Genomic DNA, 9412 nt, shown 5'->3' with positions numbered 1-9412 from the left:
GCGACAAAATGGAATGTGGCGCTAGTGGTTTGACACGGTGGTGAAATGACACATGGCCTATGAAATGTCGCAAAAATGGGATGGGGCAAAATGGGATAACGGCCAAACGGGATTGCGCCAAAATGGGACGTGGAGCTAATGGTACATGACATGGTGGTAAAATGACACTTGGCCTGTAAAATGTCGCAAAAATGGGATGGGGGCGAAATGGGCTAACGGCGAAACGGGATTGCGCCAAAATGGGATGTGGAGCTAATGGTACATGATATGGTGGTAAAATGACACTTGGCCTGAGAAATGTCGTCAAAATGGGATGAGAAGAATTGGGATAACGGCGAAACAGGACTAATAGATCCCTTGACTTGGGGTAGTGCGACTCTGTCACTGCTAGCTTTCCACTCGGAGGAAGCGACCGGAATTTCCCAACGATGGGACATCCTGGTAATGAATTTTTTTTTTTTTTAATTCTTAAAATTAACAGAGTCGCGCTACCCCAAAAGTCAAGGAATTTCGTGTTTGTCCCTTGACTTTGGAGATGACAAGAAAATATCGGGCGCAAAAACGTGATTTGTAAAATTTTTCACAACATATGTCGCCTAGCGCCATGTATGTGATGAAACCATTCATATAGCTCTGCGGGAGCTCTGCACTTTTGGACGTCCCCATTTCACTGCTGTACAGCAAACATCGTCCCCAAATACCTGTTTGTTTCTAAAAAATCACGCTGGAGGTTGCATTTTATGTAATAACCTCCTGAAATGAGTTTTGACACTTTAGAATGGCATGTAAAATGACACATGGCCTATGAAATGTCGCAAAAATGGGATGGGGGCAAAATGGGATAACGGCCAAACGGGATTGCGCCAAAATGGGACGTGGAGCTAATGGTACATGACATGGTGGTAAAATGACACTTGGCCTGTAAAATGTCGCAAAAATGGGTTGGGGGCGAAATGGGCTAACGGCGAAACGGGATTGCGCCAAAATGGGATGTGGAGCTAATGGTACATGATATGGTGGTAAAATGACACTTGGCCTAAGAAATGTCGCCAAAATGGGATGGGGGCGAATTGGGATAACGGCGAAACAGGACTAATAGATCCCTTGACTTAGGGTAGTGCGACTATGTCACTGCTAGCTTTCCACTCGCAGGAAGCGACCGGAATTTTCCAACGATGGGACATCCTAGTAATGAATTTTTTTTTTTTAATTCTTAAAATTAACAGAGTCGCGCTACCCCAAAAGTCAAGGAATTTCGTGTTTGTCCCTTGACTTTGGAGATGACAAGAAAATATCGGGCGCAAAAACGTGATTTGTAAAATTTTTCACAACATATGTCGCCTAGCGCCATGTATGTGATGAAACCATTCATATAGCTCTGCACTTTTGGACGTCCCCATTTCACTGCTTGTCAGCAAACATCGTCCCCAAATACCTGTTTGTTTCTAAAAAATCACGCTGGAGGTTGCATTTTATGTAATAACCTCCTGAAATGAGTTTTGACACTTTAGAATGGCATGTAAAATGACACATGGCCTATGAAATGTCGCAAAAATGGGATGGGGGCAAAATGGGATAACGGCCAAACGGGATTGCGCCAAAATGGGACGTGGAGCTAATGGTACATGACATGGTGGTAAAATGACACTTGGCCTGTAAAATGTCGCAAAAATGGGATGGGGGCGAAATGGGCTAACGGCGAAACGGGATTGCGCCAAAATGGGATGTGGAGCTAATGGTACATGATATGGTGGTAAAATGACACTTGGCCTGAGAAATGTCGCCAAAATGGGATGGGGGCGAATTGGGATAACGGCGAAACAGGACTAATAGATCCCTTGACTTGGGGTAGTGCGACTCTGTCACTGCTAGCTTTCCACTCGGAGGAAGCGACCGGAATTTCCCAACGATGGGACATCCTGGTAATGATTTTTTTTTTTTTTTAATTCTTAAAATTAAAAGAGTCGCGCTACCCCAACAGTCAAGGAATTTCGTGTTTGTCCCTTGACTTTGGAGATGACAAGAAAATATCGGGCGCAAAAACGTGATTTGTAAAATTTTTCACAACATATGTCGCCTAGCGCCATGTATGTGATGAAACCATTCATATAGCTCTGCGGGAGCTCTGCACTTTTGGACGTCCCCATTTCACTGCTGTACAGCAAACATCGTCCCCAAATACCTGTTTGTTTCTAAAAAATCACGCTGGAGGTTGCATTTTATGTAATAACCTCCTGAAATGAGTTTTGACACTTTAGAATGGCATGTAAAATGACACATGGCCTATGAAATGTCGCAAAAATGGGATGGGGACAAAATGGGATGGGGACAAAATGGGATAACGGCCAAACGGGATTGCGCCAAAATGGGACGTGGAGCTAATGGTACATGACATGGTGGTAAAATGACACTTGGCCTGTAAAATGTCGCAAAAATGGGTTGGAGGCGAAATGGGCTAACGGCGAAACGGGATTGCGCCAAAATGGGATGTGGAGCTAATGGTACATGATATGGTGGTAAAATGACACTTGGCCTGAGAAATGTCGCCAAAATGGGATGGGGGCGAATTGGGATAACGGCGAAACAGGACTAATAGATCCCTTGACTTGGGGTAGTGCGACTCTGTCACTGCTAGCTTTCCACTCGCAGGAAGCGACCGGAATTTTCCAACGATGGGACATCCTAGTAATGAATTTTTTTTTTTTAATTCTTAAAATTAACAGAGTCGCGCTACCCCAAAAGTCAAGGAATTTCGTGTTTGTCCCTTGACTTTGGAGATGACAAGAACATATCGGGCGCAAAAACGTGATTTGTAAAATTTTTCACAACATATGTCGCCTAGCGCCATGTATGTGATGAAACCATTCATATAGCTCTGCGGGAGCTCTGCACTTTTGGACGTCCCCATTTCACTGCTTGTCAGCAAACATCGTCCCCAAATACCTGTTTGTTTCTAAAAAATCACGCTGGAGGTTGCATTTTATGTAATAACCTCCTGAAATGAGTTTTGACACTTTAGAATGGCATGTAAAATGACACATGGCCTATGAAATGTCGCAAAAATGGGATGGGGGCAAAATGGGATAACGGCCAAACGGGATTGCGCCAAAATGGGACGTGGAGCTAATGGTACATGACATGGTGGTAAAATGACACTTGGCCTGTAAAATGTCGCAAAAATGGGATGGGGGCGAAATGGGCTAACGGCGAAACGGGATTGCGCCAAAATGGGATGTGGAGCTAATGGTACATGATATGGTGGTAAAATGACACTTGGCCTGAGAAATGTCGCCAAAATGGGATGGGGGCGAATTGGGATAACGGCGAAACAGGACTAATAGATCCCTTGACTTGGGGTAGTGCGACTCTGTCACTGCTAGCTTTCCACTCGGAGGAAGCGACCGGAATTTCCCAACGATGGGACATCCTAGTAATGAATTTTTTTTTTTTTAATTCTTAAAATTAACAGAGTCGCGCTACCCCAAAAGTCAAGGAATTTCGTGTTTGTCCCTTGACTTTGGAGATGACAAGAAAATATCGGGCGCAAAAACGTGATTTGTAAAATTTTTCACAACATATGTCGCCTAGCGCCATGTATGTGATGAAACCATTCATATAGCTCTGCGGGAGCTCTGCACTTTTGGACGTCCCCATTTCACTGCTTGTCAGCAAACATCGTCCCCAAATACCTGTTTGTTTCTAAAAGATCATGCTGGAGGTTGCATTTTATGTAATAACCTCCTGAAATGAGTTTTGACACTTTAGAATGGCATTTAACGCTCATTGAAGTTTTAACAAACTTTCTAACACCTAAAACATTCATAGCACCGATAACATAATTCTAGCTCTGCACTTTTTGTACACATACGTCCCCATTTGACTGCTGTACAGCAAACATCGTCCCCAAATGTCTGTTTTTCTAAAAATCACGCTGGAGGTTGCATTTTATGTAATAACCTCCTGAAATGAGTTTTCACACTTTAAAATGGCATTTAACGCTCATTGAAGTTTTAAGAAACTTTCTAACACTTAAAACAAAAGAGACCCCAAATGCCTGTGTTTTGAGCAAGATGGCATTTTGATACACAGCCGACCCCAAATGACTGTAAAACCACCTATGTGTGTGTGTGTGTGTGTGTGTGTGTGTGTGTGTGTGTGTGTGTGTCTATATGTGTGTCTATATATGTGTGTGTGTGCCTATATGTGTCTATATGTGTGTGTGTGTTTGTGTGTGTGTGTGTGTGTGTGTGTGTGTGTGTGTGTGTGTGTGTGTGTGTGTGTGTGTGTGTGACAGACTGGAGCAGGTGCGCTACCTGGCGGCAGTGTACGCGCTTGTCCCGGGGCTGGTTCAGTGCTGGACCGGCTTCCTACACGTCACACTGGCCTCTCACTTCTCTCAGGTCCGGTCACAACTTGCTATTTGCTTTAGCTAAGTGTCCGTGGGGAATTGTGGCTATCTCTGTCAATAGCGGGAAGCGACAGAATAGTGGCTGCTATCTCTGTCCATAGCGGGAAGCGACAGAATTGTGACAGCTATCTCTGTCAATAGCGGGAAGCGACAGAATAGTGGCTGCTATCTCTGTCAATAGCGGGAAGTGACAGAATTGTGGCTGCTATCTCTGTCAATAGCGGGAAGCGACAGAATTGTGACTGCTATCTCTGTCAATAGCGGGAAGCGACAGAATTGTGACTGCTATCTCTGTCAATAGCTGGAAGCGACAGAATAGTGGCTATCTCTGTCCATAGCGGGAAGCGACAGAATTGTGACTGCTATGTCTGTCCATAGCGGGAAGCGACAGAATTGTGACTGCTATCTCTGTCCATAGCGGGAAGCGACAGAATTGTGACTGCTATCTCTGTCAATAGCTGGAAGCGACAGAATAGTGGCTATCTCTGTCCATAGCGGGAAGCGACAGAATAGTGGCTATCTCTGTCCATAGCGGGAAGCGACAGAATTGTGACTGCTATCTCTGTCAATAGCGGGAAGCGACAGAATTGTGACTGCTATCTCTGTCAATAGCGGGAAGCGACAGAATTGTGACTGCTATCTCTGTCAATAGCGGGAAGCGACAGAATTGTGACTGCTATCTCTGTCGATAGCGGGAAGCGACAGAATTGTGACTGCTATCTCTGTCGATAGCGGGAAGCGACAGAATTGTGACTGCTATCTCTGTCGATAGCGGGAAGCAACAGAATTGTGACTGCTATCTCTGTCGATAGCGGGAAGCGACAGAAGTGTGACTGCTATCTCTGTCGATAGCGGGAAGCGACAGAATTGCGCTACTCATTTATTTTCCTTTTCTTGCATGCGTGTAGTCATGTTTACAATGATACTTTGTTATCACCCGCAAGCCTAAATAAGAGCAGTTGTAAATATAGCCATGTACATAATTATTATTTGGAATTTTATTTTTGTCCATGCTTACTTTTGAGTGCCGTGTCTCTGTTGCCTTGTCATCTTCATGTAATGTATGCGTACGTGTTATGAGAATGCATGAATTGTTAATGCGAAATATTGTGTATGAGTGCGCCTTGAATCGCCTTGTGGTGAGATATGTGCACGTTATAAATTCTCGTATTATTATTATTATTATTATTATTATTATTATTATTATTTAAGTTATTGAGACATCCCAGTGCACTAAGGGATTTATAGAGCAAATCGAGAAAATTCATTATTGAACGAAGCGCATAGCGCTGAGTTCAATAATTATTTTCGAGATCATGTGTTTCTTTTCTTAAAGTTTCTCTCACTACATTAACTACTTTGTTTTCATCTCAGAAAGACTTCCTGAATGTGTTTCAGAACGAGGTCGCGAACATTGGATTTACTGGGTCAGCACTGGCCATAGTGCTAGCACTCATCTGTGCACGGTGAGTTCTAATGGACATGTTATCAGAAATTCGTATGTCTACATCTCTACATCTTTGGTGTAGGTATGTTTGTACAGACAAACGGATTGACATACAGTTTACCGCAAGCACGCAGACGGACAGGCTGCCACACACATACTCTAGATCTCACTATCTTCTTTCTGTCTGTCTGTCTGTCTCTGTCTCTCTGTATCTGTCTGTCTGTCTGTCTTTCTTTCCTCCCTCTCTCTCTCTCTCTCTCTCTCTCTCTCTCGCTCTCTCTCTCTCTCTCTCTCTCTCTCTCTCTCTCTCTCTCTCTCTCTCTCTCTCTCTCTCTCAATCGGGTTTTAGAGCTAACCATTCCTGCCATACTGCCTTAGTTTCTCTTGTTGATCAATGGCTGGAGAAAATAAACGACAATGAATTCTGTGGTGCCATTTTTGTTGATTTTGCTAAAACCTTTGACGTTATTGATCACACGTTATTACTGAGAAAATTCGCATTGTATGGCGTCGGAATCGAAACTGTCAAACTTATTAGTTCATTTCTCACCGGCAGACAACAAACTGTACTAACAAACGCCTCGGCGTCGAGCATGCAAGAAGTAAAATACGGTGTACCACAAGGATCGGTTTCAGGACCCCTCCTCTTCTCTATATACATTAATGACCTCCCCCTACATATTCAAAATGTATGTGAACTGTTTGCAGATGACACCACAATTCACTCCAGCAACACAAATTTAACTCGCTTATCAGAATCACTGCAAAGGAGTTTAAACCAGTTGACAGCGTGGACTGAACTAAACCATATGTCTTAACCCAAAGAAAACCAAATATATGGTCATAACAACAAGACAAAAACGCCAGAATATTTGTTCAGCTGGTCCTGCTTTAATGATAGATTGTGAAATAGTGGAAAAAGTCGACCATCACAAACTGCTGGGTGTTAATATCGATAACAACTTGTCTTGGTCAACCCACATAGAGCAACTTAGTAAAGTGGTGTCAAAGATCGTCGCGATATAACCTTCGTGGTTGAAAACGACGTTAAACACCAAATAAAGAAAGGTGTCAAAGAGAGTGTATCTCTTATCTAGAATTAAACACTTCCTGAACTGCCACACCAGAAAGTTATTCTTCATTGCTCATATTCAATCTGTTATTGATTACGCATCCACTCTATGGGACTCAGCAAGTGAAAATTCCTTAAAACCACTTAGCAGATTACATAAAAGAGCGCTAAAAGTAGTATTACTAAAGCACACTACCCTCACAGAGTTAGACTACATACATTTAGGGATCTTACCTCTAAAGTCAAGACTGCTTTTTAACAAAGGAATCTTTATGCATAAAATTATATCCGAAACTCTACCCCAAACCATTTGTTCAAAGTTCTCTTTGAAGAATTCACACCACCTTATGAAATTTAACACTCCTCTTCCTAGGATAGACTTATTTAAGTCTTGTATAGTTTATTCAGGTGGCCGTCTCTGGAACACTCTTCCGAATGCCTTACGGGAAGCTACCAGCACAGATTCTTTTAAAAACAAATATATACCCCATTTAATGAAAATAGTATATTCTTGATTGTTATGTCCTTTGGGACACAGTCACTCACTTTTGATTTATTGTTTTGTTCACGAAATTATGATGTTCTGCATAATATCCATTGTCTTGCAGAGTTGATGTACTATTGCATAGTATTCTGACTCTAATTGACTTGCAAATTTTTTTCTTTGCACCTTGTCATGAACATTTATAAACTACAATGTTTCATATAATGCACTTATGTACATAAACTTATACTGTTTTACTAATTATGTTAGTATGTAGTAGTAGTTATTATAGTAGATTTGGTCCCTCTTTAGGGCGAGGGCCAGATGCAAAAAAGTATACCAATGCTTATTTTGTTACCCTCGTAAAATAAAGAATTGTCATTGTCATTGTCATTGTCATTGTCTTTGTCTCTCTCTCTCTCTCTCTCTCTCTCTCTCTCTCTCTATCTCTTTGGTACCTGCTGGATAAGGAAAAGACTGTTATCAGAAACATTCACACCTGGCGACCTGTGCAAAACAGACATTATTACGAAGAAATCGAGGATGCACTTTCATCAAGGCAGTAACTATCTACATGGGCTAACTCTGCGAGACAAACGCAGCGGGTAAATCAGAGATGCATTAAATAAAAAAGGACAAAAAGAAAAAATTAATTGCCTTCGAAAGGAACTGTGCAGTAATGTATACCTGGCAGGGATACCAAGCTAGAGAAAGTCTGCAAATATTTCGTGTAAATACGTTCATTTTCAATACTTCATGTAGATACTTCAAGCGTCTCTCTCTTTCTCTCTCTCTCTCTCTCTCTCACACACACACACACACACACACACACACACACACACACACACACACATACACACACACACGTCTCTTTCACTCTCTCTCACACACACACACACACACACACACACACACGCACACACACACGCACACACACCCACATACACTCACGAATTCACACTCATTTAATGTACACACACACACACAGTATAGCTCAACTGCATTGCTGTTCAGCTGTTCAACTGTTCAGCTTAACGCTACTACACTGGAATTTACCAACAGAAATTAAAATGCGTGTGACGAAAGCACGACACACTTGAGACACCCCACACAAAAGTAGATCTTACTGTACACGACCTGACCACACAGTTATGCCTATTCAAATGCGCGTAGCAAAATGTGCGTTTGGAATCTTCTTTTTCTATGGCGGTACTGACAATATCGTTATTGAAACAATCCCAGTGCACCGAGGGATTTATAGAGCAAATCGCGAAAATAATTATTGAACTCAGCGCCATGCGCTTCGTTCAATAGTGAATTTTCTCGATGTGCTCTATAAATCCCGTAGTGCACTGGGATGTCTCAATAACTGAAATAATGAGAGCTTATACAGCGCGAACCACAATAAAAAGCTCGTTTGTACGCTTATGTTGCAACCATCGCAAAGTACAATTAGATTTGATTTGATTTGATTTGATTTGATTTGATTTTCCGTTCTTTCTGCACGCAGATGTGTGGACGAGAACCTCCGGAAAGTGAAACACTACACTGTGCTCTTATACACCTTTGGGGCTTGGCTGTTGGCGTTTTACAACATAGTGTACCACAACATCATCGCAGCGGCACAAAAAGGTAGGTCACACTCACATAACACCTTTGGGGCTTGGCTGTTGGCGTTTTACAACATAGTGTACCACAACATCATCGCAGCGGCACAAAAAGGTAGGTCACACTCACATAGCACCTTTGGGGCTTGGCTGTTGGCGTTTTACAACATAGTGTACCACAACATCATCGCAGCGGCACAAAAAGGTAGGTCACACTCACATAACACCTTTGGGGCTTGGCTGTTGGCGTTTTACAACATAGTGTACCACAACATCATCGCAGCGGCACAAAAAGGTAGGTCACACTCACATAACACCTTTGGGGCTTGGCTGTTGGCGTTTTACAACATAGTGTACCACAACATCATCGCAGCGGCACAAAAAGGTAGGTCAC

The 9412-nt window shown here is 42.6% G+C and overlaps 1 long non-coding RNA gene across 1 annotated transcript; it reads left to right on the top strand.

Moving 5' to 3' along the window:
* Positions 1–4300: 4300 nt before the first annotated feature.
* LOC138946631 (uncharacterized) lies at positions 4301–9024 on the top strand. Its single transcript, XR_011449377.1, has 3 exons — positions 4301–4400; positions 5807–5874; positions 8922–9024. It is a non-coding gene; the product is annotated as an uncharacterized lncRNA (long non-coding RNA).
* The last annotated feature ends 388 nt before the right edge of the window (positions 9025–9412 follow it).

Source organism: Littorina saxatilis, linkage group LG14 (genome assembly GCF_037325665.1).
Source record: "Littorina saxatilis isolate snail1 linkage group LG14, US_GU_Lsax_2.0, whole genome shotgun sequence".
Classification (NCBI taxonomy): domain Eukaryota; kingdom Metazoa; phylum Mollusca; class Gastropoda; order Littorinimorpha; family Littorinidae; genus Littorina; species Littorina saxatilis.
This window is presented reverse-complemented; position numbering and strand designations above follow the sequence as displayed.